This window comes from Homalodisca vitripennis, chromosome 8 (assembly GCF_021130785.1).
Source record: "Homalodisca vitripennis isolate AUS2020 chromosome 8, UT_GWSS_2.1, whole genome shotgun sequence".
Taxonomy (NCBI): Eukaryota; Metazoa; Arthropoda; class Insecta; order Hemiptera; family Cicadellidae; genus Homalodisca; species Homalodisca vitripennis.
The window spans coordinates 90,844,335-90,856,285 of record NC_060214.1 but is presented as its reverse complement, the minus strand read 5'-3'; positions in this window follow the sequence as shown (position 1 = coordinate 90,856,285).

Below are 11,951 nucleotides of genomic sequence, written 5' to 3'. Positions count from 1 at the left end.
AAAATAACAAAACAAAACTCTAATAATATTAAATAAGCAACAAAATATAGCAAAGGGAATAACAGTACAAAAATTGCAAGGCGTTATGAGGCAGTGCGCGGTTGGTAATCCTGCACTCATGCTTTCTTCCCTGCACTGACCACAGCTTGCTCTCATCCCGAGATCTCCTGTGTCGTGTAGCCCTGTTAGTCAGATTGTATCTGTTCCGAAACTATATTTAGGTAGTGATGTTATAGGGTATGAAATTGTGTATCACGCCTATTATCCAGTTTTAAACCCACGTTTTTTTTTCTAATTTTCTGTTCATGTGTGTATTGTGAAAGTGAAACTGTTATAATGTTCATTAAAATTAGATCAAATGGTTAAATTGGATTAATGGTTGGACCATGGCTGTTTGACTGATTAAATTTAGCCAGAAGGACCAGAAGAAATCGCATTTACTGCGCATTGTAAAATAACCTGATATTCAATTTAGTGACCAGTTATGTCACTATGGCTTGGATTTATACTTACTGAATATGTTATGTAACCAGTCGCGTAGTGAGGATTTTGGCGCCATGGAGTCGACTCAGTCCCTAGCGCCCCTTCCCCAACTTTTTTTACCTACATGATCAATCAGTCCCGACAGTTCACCTCACTACCGTAACAAACTTTCTTGGCCATCATTTCATAAGCAATGTAAGGCGTCTTTTGACCAAACATCATTTTTTTATAATAACTTACAGTCTACTATTCTTTATAAAGTTTTGTTCCTTGTAAGAGACCTAGTTTACATGTATAGCAATATGTATATTAAATCTCAATTCAATTCCATAGGGTTTGGAATGAAAGTACAAAGTTTCAATATATTTAATAAATATGTATTGAAAACCCTAGTTTAAATTTGAGTACATTATCTAAAACGTGAACATAGTAGTTAAGTAGTTACAAAACCAACTCGCATATTACTATCTTAACTAATCTTCTTTCGTGACTTCATGCTAGCAAACCATGTTATTATTGTGTCCGTCCAAGTTGATGTGCCTGGCTCTGCTGCGCTCTATATAGATATGGTTGCTAAGGCACTCAGACGTTCTTGGGACATGGTGCTGCGAAGATATTTCTTTATCAGTTTAAGTTTTGAAAATGATCTCTCTGCACTTGCAGTTGTAACAGGTAGTGTCAAAAAAATCAAACAAGCATTCACAACATCTGGAAAGCTGGAACCAACTTGAGCACGCACTATTAAAGTATCTGCAAGATCCCTTATACTTTTGAGTTTTTCCACGTGACTTAAAAAAGAAGTTTTTAGCCTTACAAGCTGTGGACCTTTAAGGGAGACGTCATCTTGGTAGTTTAATATCAAAATTTTGCTTGATTCTAAGATTTCTTCATCACTTGCTACAACTAAAAAAGGTTTCAGACATTGGAAACTACTAGTAATGTGAGTAACAGCCTCAAAACGCTCTGTCAGCTGTGTTGTGATTTATGTCAAGGCTATGGTTGAACACCTCAACCCGGAAACGTTTCTCATTGTCTTTCATAGGGTCATCAACTTGCACTTCATCAAACATTCTTGCCTTCTTTTTTGTTCTTGAGTCAGTGAAATGTGGTACAACTTTCCATTGCAAACAAAGCTTAGTTGCATCTGCTTTAACTGTTTGCCACTCATTTCCTAAGTTTGTTAATTTTTGTTTTGAGATTTAAGAGCATTTTTGTTGTGTGTTTCCAAGTCTTCTTCGGTACTTTGAAGTTTTTTAGAAATTTATGTCCATAGTTTCAAGCAACACACTTTCAATAACTATTAATATTACTGTAGGAAACTGCTCAAAATATTTCAAAAGTGATTTAGCTTGGTTTCTTGGTCTTTACCTTCTAACGTTAGGAAAAGTCAGTACTTTCATTATGTCAAAATAACCACATCGAAGAGCGTTGACGGCTTGATTTCTGAAGTCCTCCTTGTTGGACACACTTTCTTTAAGGTTTTTTGTAACATAGCCGACTTAGTCAACAGTGCCCATCTTGATATAGTTTTAAAAAATACATAAAGACTGAACATTATCAAAAAAGGTTCTGATTTCAGGAATGTTTGATACTGAATCGTTGATAACCAAGTTAAGGGCATGAGCACAACAGTGAATATACTTAGCTGCAGGATTTTTTTGTTTTATTCTTGCTTGAAGGCCTGAATATATACCACTCATATTAGCGGCTCCATCGTAGCCTTGCCCTCGAACTTTAGATATATCTGAATACTTTTTCTATGATATTGAAAACAACATTTGATAAGTATTCTGATTTCTGGCTTTCCACTTCCAAAAAGTCCCGGACTAAGGGTAGTTTAACACTACGTTTTGGTAACTTAATTAAATCTGCAAGGACCTGGTCATATCTTGCTAGCATATGTATTATCTCAAGGAAATTTCCTTTCAAATTTAGTTGCATCTTCATCGACATTACACAATCTGTGCTCTCTCAGTGGTAAGTCGTTTGTAGCTAACGTAATAATGACGTCCACCACTCGCCTTAAAACTTGTCTCCAGTAATCAGTGGCTTTTTTTAATCTCCTCCAGATTCTCACTATCAACTGTTAGGCCCTAACTGCCAGCGATAGTATATTTCACACGCAATTGCATGACTTTGCAAATCTTCTTCATGGTCTTTTTATGTTTCGACCTAAATGTGGCCCAATCAGACGTACCTTTCGAAAATCCCACATCAGTAATACGCCATATTGAAAAAGCCAGCATGGCTGACAATAGCAAACATTGAGGATGTTTGAATAGCATAACCAATTACGTTTTATTCTCAATTGGTTTTTCTTTATTCTTTTGAAAATACCATTTCTCGTCAAATCCCCTTATTTTTATTTCTCCCTTCTGATTCTTTTGAAAATGGCCCTTTAGGGCTGATGAGGGCCTAATTTTAATTATTTGCCGTTTTTTGTTCGGCTGTAAGAGTGGTTTTTCAAAATTACCCTTATCAGAAGAACTTATAACAGCTGTTACATTTTCTTTAAGGTTCAACTCGCAACAGTACCTTCAGCTTTAACTAGGCCCTACCTTAGAAAAAAGGTTCTTGAAGAAGGACGTCTAAAGGAAACCTCTCCTCTAAAGAAAATTATGTTTTACATGGTATATTTAATTTTTAAGCGATTATAATGCAAATTGGAAATATCTTTGTCTATAGACTTAATTTAATAATTAAGAGAAAGTACTTTATGTTAATTTTCTACCAAGTTGATAATTATTTATCCTAACACATACTACAAATGTTACAACACAATTATCCTACAACACATCATTCATACATATGAGGGACTTTGGATTTATAATCTGTCCAACTAACACATTCTGTGATAAAATAACATATCTTTCTACTAATTAATCTCATTAAACGTCAGGTCCTAAACAACTTCATCTGGATTGCTAATTACAGTACAGGTTACAAAATTAAAAAATACAAATTAGACAATAAAAACAAATTGTCTTAAAAAATCTGTAAAACATTAGTAATAAACTCAAGGAACTAAAAAGTAAAAACTGGTTCATACTCTGGGAAAATAAAGTTTATTTGAAACCAAATACCACATAATTGTTTGAATTAATATTTTGAACAAGTGGTAAAATTTACTTCAAAGTGAAAATGGAATAGAAATGATAATGGAGGTCTCCTCTATCACTTATGGTCACTAACATCTTTATAAAGAAATATTTGAGCAAAAAAATATGGTTTCAACTCAGTTCAATCCAAAGATTTAATGGTTACAATATTTGGATTTACAACTGTATTCCTTCATGAAAAGTAAATGATTTTATTGTCCCATACAAATAGCATTTTTCTCTCCAATCACCTAACCATAGAAGTAGAAGTCTAAAACAAACTTCTCTTTATTTATGTGTATAATGGATAGCAATGTTCTTCTTAAGACAATTTATTGACACTGGTCAATATTTAAATTTTCAATCAAACCATAAAAAGCAATGATGAGTTTAAAGAATAAATAAAAAGTATGAATCATATCTTATACAAAATGAAAACCATCAGTCTGTCAAAAAATAAGTGCAAAATAAATTATAGGAAACATCCTGTTTCAGTAAATGATAACAAAGAAGAATATACATTCATGTCCACCCCTTATGTGCTAAGATTATCAGAGAAAATTAGAATGATAGGTCGAAAATCCAAGTTTAGAACCCAAAACACTCTTAGGCTGTCTCAAAAAACTAAGTACCATGACTGGATTCCTTCGAATATATAATTTTCAATATTCTGTTATTAGTTTTGTAAAAATGTTAAGCTAATTTTAATTAGTAAATTTTGTACAGAGTAAAAAGTGTACATACAAGGATTATTAACTTGTAATCACAAGAAATATATTTTTATATAAAATAACATTTTCTTACCTAACCAATAAAATACGGTCATTGCTAAAGCCAAGATAAAACATACACTTCTCTGAGTGACTGGTATTTTGACACATTAAACTCTCCGACTTTATCAGTATATCAGTATAAATCATTCTCACAAGACCAAACTGTTTAATTACAAAGTTGAAGCTCACAATATGTAATTTTAATTCAAATTACTTCTTCTTAGTTCCTTTAGACTTTGGGGACAGTGGTTTGTCACTAGCAGCTTTTCCTTTCTTCCCATCCTTTTTCTTCTTTGTCTCTTCCTCTCTAATTGGCGGATTGTATGTCCTTGTGAACTCTGATCTGGCTGCTGTTTGGACCATGTTCACTTGACTCTCCTGTGCCCCAGTGAAAATGGATTGTCGAGGAGCGATCATGTTGACCAACACGATATCTTCAGGCAGGGCGATGTAAGTGGCAGCAGTGTTCCTCAGCCATGTCGTGCTCCACTCACGGTCCACCAGATACAGGTTGTTATTCGTGTCTGCGATCAGGGAAAGCATCGACAGGTAAGATATGTAATTACTCACGGGTAAAAGTTTAGATGCAGAGTATTTCCAATAAAGATAAAAACTGGTTTTGTTATCAAACTCAGGACATACTTCTTTAATCTTTGCGTACAGGTTTGGCAAATTTGGAGTTGCTGTGTTCAAATATATTGTATATTTTTCAATGTGTTTTATTTCAGGATCCACTGGGTCTGGACAGGGTTTTCTGTACAGAGATAGATCCTTTCCAGGTTCGTCTACATACCAGTCGCTACCCAAAATCTTTTGTTTGGCTCTTATTTGATAAGGTGGTCTCAGAACATACAAGTTGTACTTTGCCATTTTCCAAAAATCTTAACCTCTTTTAACAACATTACATCACAAAATCAGCTGATAAACAATTTTAGTCTGCTTTTAAAAAAAGATAAAAACAATGTTCTGGTTTGTCTCTATCAAAGTATAATAATTCTTAGTTTACCAGATATTTATGATATTGTATTGGAATAGTAGATAAACACAATTTGTTTTTTCTCTTTTAAGCCTCAGCTACAGCTATGTAGGCTTTGGTGTGCAATGGTTTATTTTCAAAGTACACACACTTTTTCGTGTCTATACATTATTGGCCCTCCCCGGGATTTGAACCCGTGATCTCTCTAACTAGAGAGCCGAGACTATAACCATTAGTCTACGGAGGAGGACATAAACACCATTGTGTACAATTACAACCAATTATCATCAAATTTGCTTTACTTCATTACGTTTAGCAATTAATGCATGCCTTTTTGCCACAATTTAGATTAGAACCAAAAAGCAAAGCACTGAGTTATATAGACAGATAAACTAGACACATCATAGCAACTTTTTATAGGAGCAGTAAGATGATGAGCAGTCAGAATTTTCTTAACAAGATGTGAATGATATGGTAGCTAATTTTGTTAGTCTATTTAAAGTACTGTTTACAAGTAAAAACACTATACACATGGTTGGCTCAGTCTAATATGAATGTATGTGGACTCAACCTTCTTTTTGTACCTTTTGAATTTCCATGCAGCCGAGTCATTCACTTTTGATTATTGAACTACTCTGAATTTGTTTAACTTCAATTATTTCTACATTGTGGTTGCCGATTCTGAGTTACCAGACTTAAAGAAGTTAAGTATCTATCTATTTCATACAGATTATTAATTAACTCTCCATCAGGCGCTTAAAATTAGAAACACCATCAGGCGCTCACGGAGGTTTCCTCCAGGTTAGAGAAATAATGGATATCATAGTCGTTTAAACTGTTTTTATTTGTTTAAATATTCATACTGATTTAATTACAATGTAATATATTCATTTTTAGAAATTAAATAAAAATTACTCTCTTATGTAATGAATTTTCCAAATAAGAAATTCAAAATAAAAAAAATGTTATTGTATAATAACAACATGATTTATTTTAAGAAATAATGCAATTAATTGTAAAAATGTTTAACCTACTGCAATAATATATGGAAATTAACTTAGTTTTTAACTTCTTTACAAAAACAACTTACTTCAATTCTTGAGATATACAATTGTAATGTCAATTATTACTCTAAAATCAAAATTTATTCTTTACTAAAAATTTTTTAAACACTACACAAAGTTTAAAAACATTTTCCTTCTGGTTCTTATAACGACAATGTTCACTCCATAAACAGTTACTGAAATGTTCCCTAGCACACGGGTACTGTACTGACAAGTCTCTCGTCTTCATTCTCCATTTCACAAAATTCAAATAAAATATATTGTAAAACTTAAAAAGAAACCATCACAGGTCACACATTTAGGCGCACACGGATTATTACTCCATAAAAACTAAACACTATAAGGCGCTCACAGAGATTTCGTCCAAGCACTACAAACACAACATCGGGCGCTCACGGAGGAATCGTCCAGTCTCGCACGGAAGTAGACCTCATACTGACAGATTTTGACAAAGATAAGCGGGAGGCTATTGTTTCGCTTCCCCGAAAGATGCTCTTGAAGTACACTGCGGGAAACGACTGTCAACATCAGAAAAGTAGTACTATTTTTTAATAATAAAAAATACACGAAGGAAAACTCCGTTTATAGCGCCCGATGTAGGGTTAACATTTTATCTTTCTTTGTTCCCACAGTGTTGTTGTTGGATAAACAAATTTTTGGTTATGATTAATGATTTACCTAGTAATATTAATTGTAATTCAGTCATTTTTACTGACAGTTTCAAATTTTTTAGCTCAAACATCAGTTTTAACACTCTTTTCTTAGAAATGCTTCATAGTTTAGAACAAAGTAGTTCCTGCCTCCTGGCTTAGTATAAATGATGTTTTGCAGAATGAAAGTAAAACTCAAAATATCTGTTTAGCCTTGGTTCTCAATCCATTCCTTGTAATAGTCTTGACTTGCAGTCAAATGTTAAGTTATTGGGTATCACTTTAGATAGTAAGCTATAGTGGAGCCCTTATGTGAGCAATGTTTGTAGTAGGCCGACAAGAGTAATATTTTTATTGAGTCACTTTAAAAAGTTTGTAAATAAATCACAACTTAAATTAGCCTATTTTGCTTTTTTTTTTCCATAGCACTTTATCATATGGTATGCTGGTACTGTGGGGAAATGGCCAGGATGTCAATAGGGTTTTATTGTTACAGAAAAAGGCAGTTAGAATTATGACGTCACCTTTTTTAGCTCACTTTAGTCGTTTATTTACTAGTGACGGAATACTCACAGTCCTCTTCCGTAGACTAATGGATATAGTCTCGGCTCTCTAACTGGGAGATCACGGGTTCAAATACCGGGGAAAGCCAATCATGCATAGATGCAATAAATAATATACTATTTTGTTAATAAATAAACAATGCACTTTGAAGCCAGAATAGCTCATTTTGAGGCTTAATAAAAAGAAATAAAAAAAGAATAATCAGTTTTCAATCAGTTCATTTTTTATAACCTAATTAATGTAAAAAAATACATTTACAGTTATCAGTTAAAAAGTTCTGTTCATGCTCATTTTACAAGAAATAGTCATAAGATTGACCACTCAGCAGGGTCACTTCTGGCTGGTTTATACCTTCCAGTTGAACCTATCATGGGCACAGCAAAAAACCGATGTGTCACTTAAATCTGGGCAACCTTATGGATGATCAGGAGCAGCATATCACTAACCGCAAATGTCAAGATTCTGGGGTGCAAGGGTGATTCGATAGATCTAGTCTACTGCAGGAGCTGACTGTGGTGGGATTCACTCCCGAAGTATCAGAGGTTCTTACTAGCCTCAGTAAGGGTGTACCACCCCCTGCCTGCTTTAACTGGAGGAGCTGATTCAGAGCTGGCCTCCCCTTCTTCCGGGGGAACATGACTGAGGTTAGTGCCCTAATTCTTCCTCATGGATCTTGATAGGAGGCGGTCCCTACCCCCTAACCTTACCTATCCTGAATATATTGTTACTCTGGAAGCAGCGTTGGGGTTCTTATAGGACTAAGTGCAATTTATAAGCTTCTTGTCCTAAGGGAACAAAAAAAACATACCAAAAAGATGGATTGACTGAAGGAATTCAAAGTGGAATTTGGGAATCTTCTCGTCTAGTACATCCTAACCTGAGGAATTCCTAATCCAAAAAGATAAATCACGGAACTATCACCTAGGAGATTAAGACATTTATGTATGAGATGAAGCTACAGGAATATTAGTTATAGAATTGTCAATGGCGGTTTCTGATTTATGATTCTCGTAGGAAAATCTACAAGATATGGAAAAGTAGTTTAAGCAAAAATGAAAGATTAGGTTTAAGAATTTTAAGAAATTGTATAACAGGACTATTTCTGAAACAAATTCAATGCAAATTATACTTTAATCACAAACCATTAAAACATATATAAAATGACAAACAGATCCCTTGCAAGTACTTATTTATACTATAATTTAAAGTGTGAAAGAAAATATTAATGTAATTTTTTGCTCATGAGGTTGTACATGACTATAACTCAAGGTTTCCACAAAATCTTGTAGCACCTGAAATACAACTGTCTCGAACCTACATTAGTTATAGTTACCAACAAGTTACCATTAGTTATAAGGGATTTACCAATTGGTTCAAATTTGTTTGGTTGTTAACAAATTTGAACTTAAGATTTCAGCTGCAACCTCATGGCGTCGCAACCGGAAGAGGGCACCTTCCAGTGGAATAATAATTAACCGTGGATCCACCACTAGATTCCCCCTACCCAAACCTAACCAGCTTTGATGACTAAAGATAAACTAATAATTTAGATATGGTTCCCTAACAACAATAATACTTAATCCTAGACCACGTACACTCACTTCCCCCTGGTCCACTCTACCCGATCGCTGCACAACGACTATCCACCAACCTCCGCTCTCTGCTTGCTAACCTAGCAGGAATCATCCTACCAGAACCTGTCCAGAAGAATACCGGATAGTAGGAGGCTCTCAGTTTAAGATATGACCTAGAGGTCGGCGCAGCTGGCTATCTTGTTCATGGCTACTGAAAGATTACGCGCGCCAATTTCAAATCTATAGAGGCACTCGCCGCACAGCTTGGCTGAAGTCTTAATGCCATTTACTCTACTGATGATTATATAAGCTGTTACATGTCAGATATATTTGTGGGTATTAATATAGTGTGCTTGATAAGTTCCAAAACAGTTTAATAACTTCTAAACCATTTCTTGTAAAGCAATGAGGCTTGGTATATTAATATTACCCAAAAAATTCTAATATTTTTGCGATTGTCAGGTTTTTATCTCATCAGGGAGATTTTAGGAGTTAGAAGAAAATCTTAAATTAGAACATAGGTCGAGATATTTCATCAAATTAAAGGTCTCTTTTAGTAGATATCAATGACTCACACCGGACCTCAAAAGGTTTTTTACCATATCCAAAATGGCAGCATTTTAAAATTCCCCTTAAATTATGCAAATTAGTATAACACATACTATTTTATTTCTTAAAGATAACATTAATGTACTGCAGTGAAATAAAAAAATCTAGTACTTACAGTTACATAAAGTGTTCAAAATATTCTCCGAGTGTCTGTTGGCAATATCCTAATCTATGGTAGAAACCAGTAACATTTTGTAACATATCCGGAAGTATTTGTGAAGTTTCTTCATTAATGCGATGAATTAGTTCTTGTGTATTGGCAGGCTTAGTTATGAGTTTTAAATAACCCCTTAAAAATAAATCTAAGGTTTAAATCTGGTGATCTAGGTGGCCACTCTATTGTTCCTTTATGTCCTATCCAACGATTGGAACTCTGTCCAGCATTAATGTATATAATTAGGCATAATCTTAATATAACTAGTTAACATATGTTTTTACATAAATATTTGTATGTAAAAGAACTAAGATTGTTATTTAATGGCTAATAAAGGTTTTGAATCTTCATTTTATTCCATGTCACTTTAGCATTTTATTAAGCATTGTCTAGCCTTTTCTCTGTAATGGTATACTACGTATACTCCTGAAGTGCTGGCTACAAGAACATCCTTTCTACCAACTTGACGAATTTTATCAACTGACTGACAATGCCTAACCACTGAATTTTAACATGTATTTCTATGACCCTTGTTCTTATCTCTATGATAATGTACAAAAGAATGTCAATAAACAATAAATAATAAACAAATAAATATAGTCTCTCCAACTCAACATGACTCATATTATGCTCTGTAACAAGTACTCCTGGATTAACTACATTTAAAAATAGTGGTCCAATTTCTGATGATGTCTTGTACATTTTGATGGAAACAGTTCAAATAATTGTTTGCAAGAATATGTTTGTCAGAATTTATTTTATATTTTTCTTCCCTTAATTTTTAGGTTTTCTTTATCCTTAGAGCTGTTACAAAGTGTAAAGGAGAAAATTCGTTATGTCACTAGATAAATATGTCTATTATAGCAATCAACACTAATACTACTAATTGACAGGTATACTACATGGAGAGAAGTCTTTCGCCACAAGAAGTAAACTGTTACTTCAGCTTCTTGCAGAGCTCTGTTCTTTTAGAGTGCTGCCTCTTGCCTGGACATGTCAGTATTTCAAGCAGTCGTGCTGTCTCTCCTAGGGTTTCAGTGATGGATTTAGAGAAGGGGTCATTATCCCTCCCTAAATAAGTTTTTAAAATTTCAAGCTTTAATGGTTGCTTTGAAAAAAAAACACTAATGTATAAGAACAGAGAACCAATAATTTGAAGACATTCATTCTTTTTTCTTTTATTTTGATGTGATCAACCATTCCTTAGTTCTATATAAGAATCACTTTGTTTATTAACTGCTACTCATCAACACCATTCAGAGGTGCAGCACAGAAACCAGTCCATGCATGATCCAGCTTGCTGACAATTCCAGGCTACCTTTATCATGACTTCTATCCCCACCGCCCATCAATAGCCGCCATTCATCTTTATCATCAGCTACCCATAGCCGACTCTCTCTCACATAAATTATCACTTGGCCTGGGCACCGGGGTAGCTTGGATCCTCTCCCTTTGAGATAGGTGCATGTGTGAAGTGAAACCGTACATCGCCGCTCGCACACCCACAGCAAACCATCAGGGAAGCGCGCGCCCATGGTGGCGAACGGGATGCCGGATCAAGACTAAACTAGGTAAAAAAAAAGAACAACCGTGGTCAGTATACTCAGGTTCATTTACTAAGACACACATAGGCCTATCCAGTCAATATAAATAAATATGTATATATACTATAAATAAAAAAAAAAAATAAAAGGTGCCTGCAGTAGTAGATACCTCAAACAATCCTTGTCAGGTGCACCTGCATACAAAAATTAGAAACGCCATAATTTGAAACAAGAAAAGCCAATTTCACCCGGTATCCTTCGGCTAAGGGCGGGCTCCTAATGAAATCCAAGAAATAACTAAATAATATCTAAAACTAACTTAAAATTAAATAACAAAATATAAACTATATAAATGGCAACAATAACAATATCACAGGGTATCACAGATGTTGACTGGTAGAAATGTCCATCATGGTGGCCGTCCTTCAGTAGAGCGCAAAAGCGAAGGTTCTCTGCGACCAC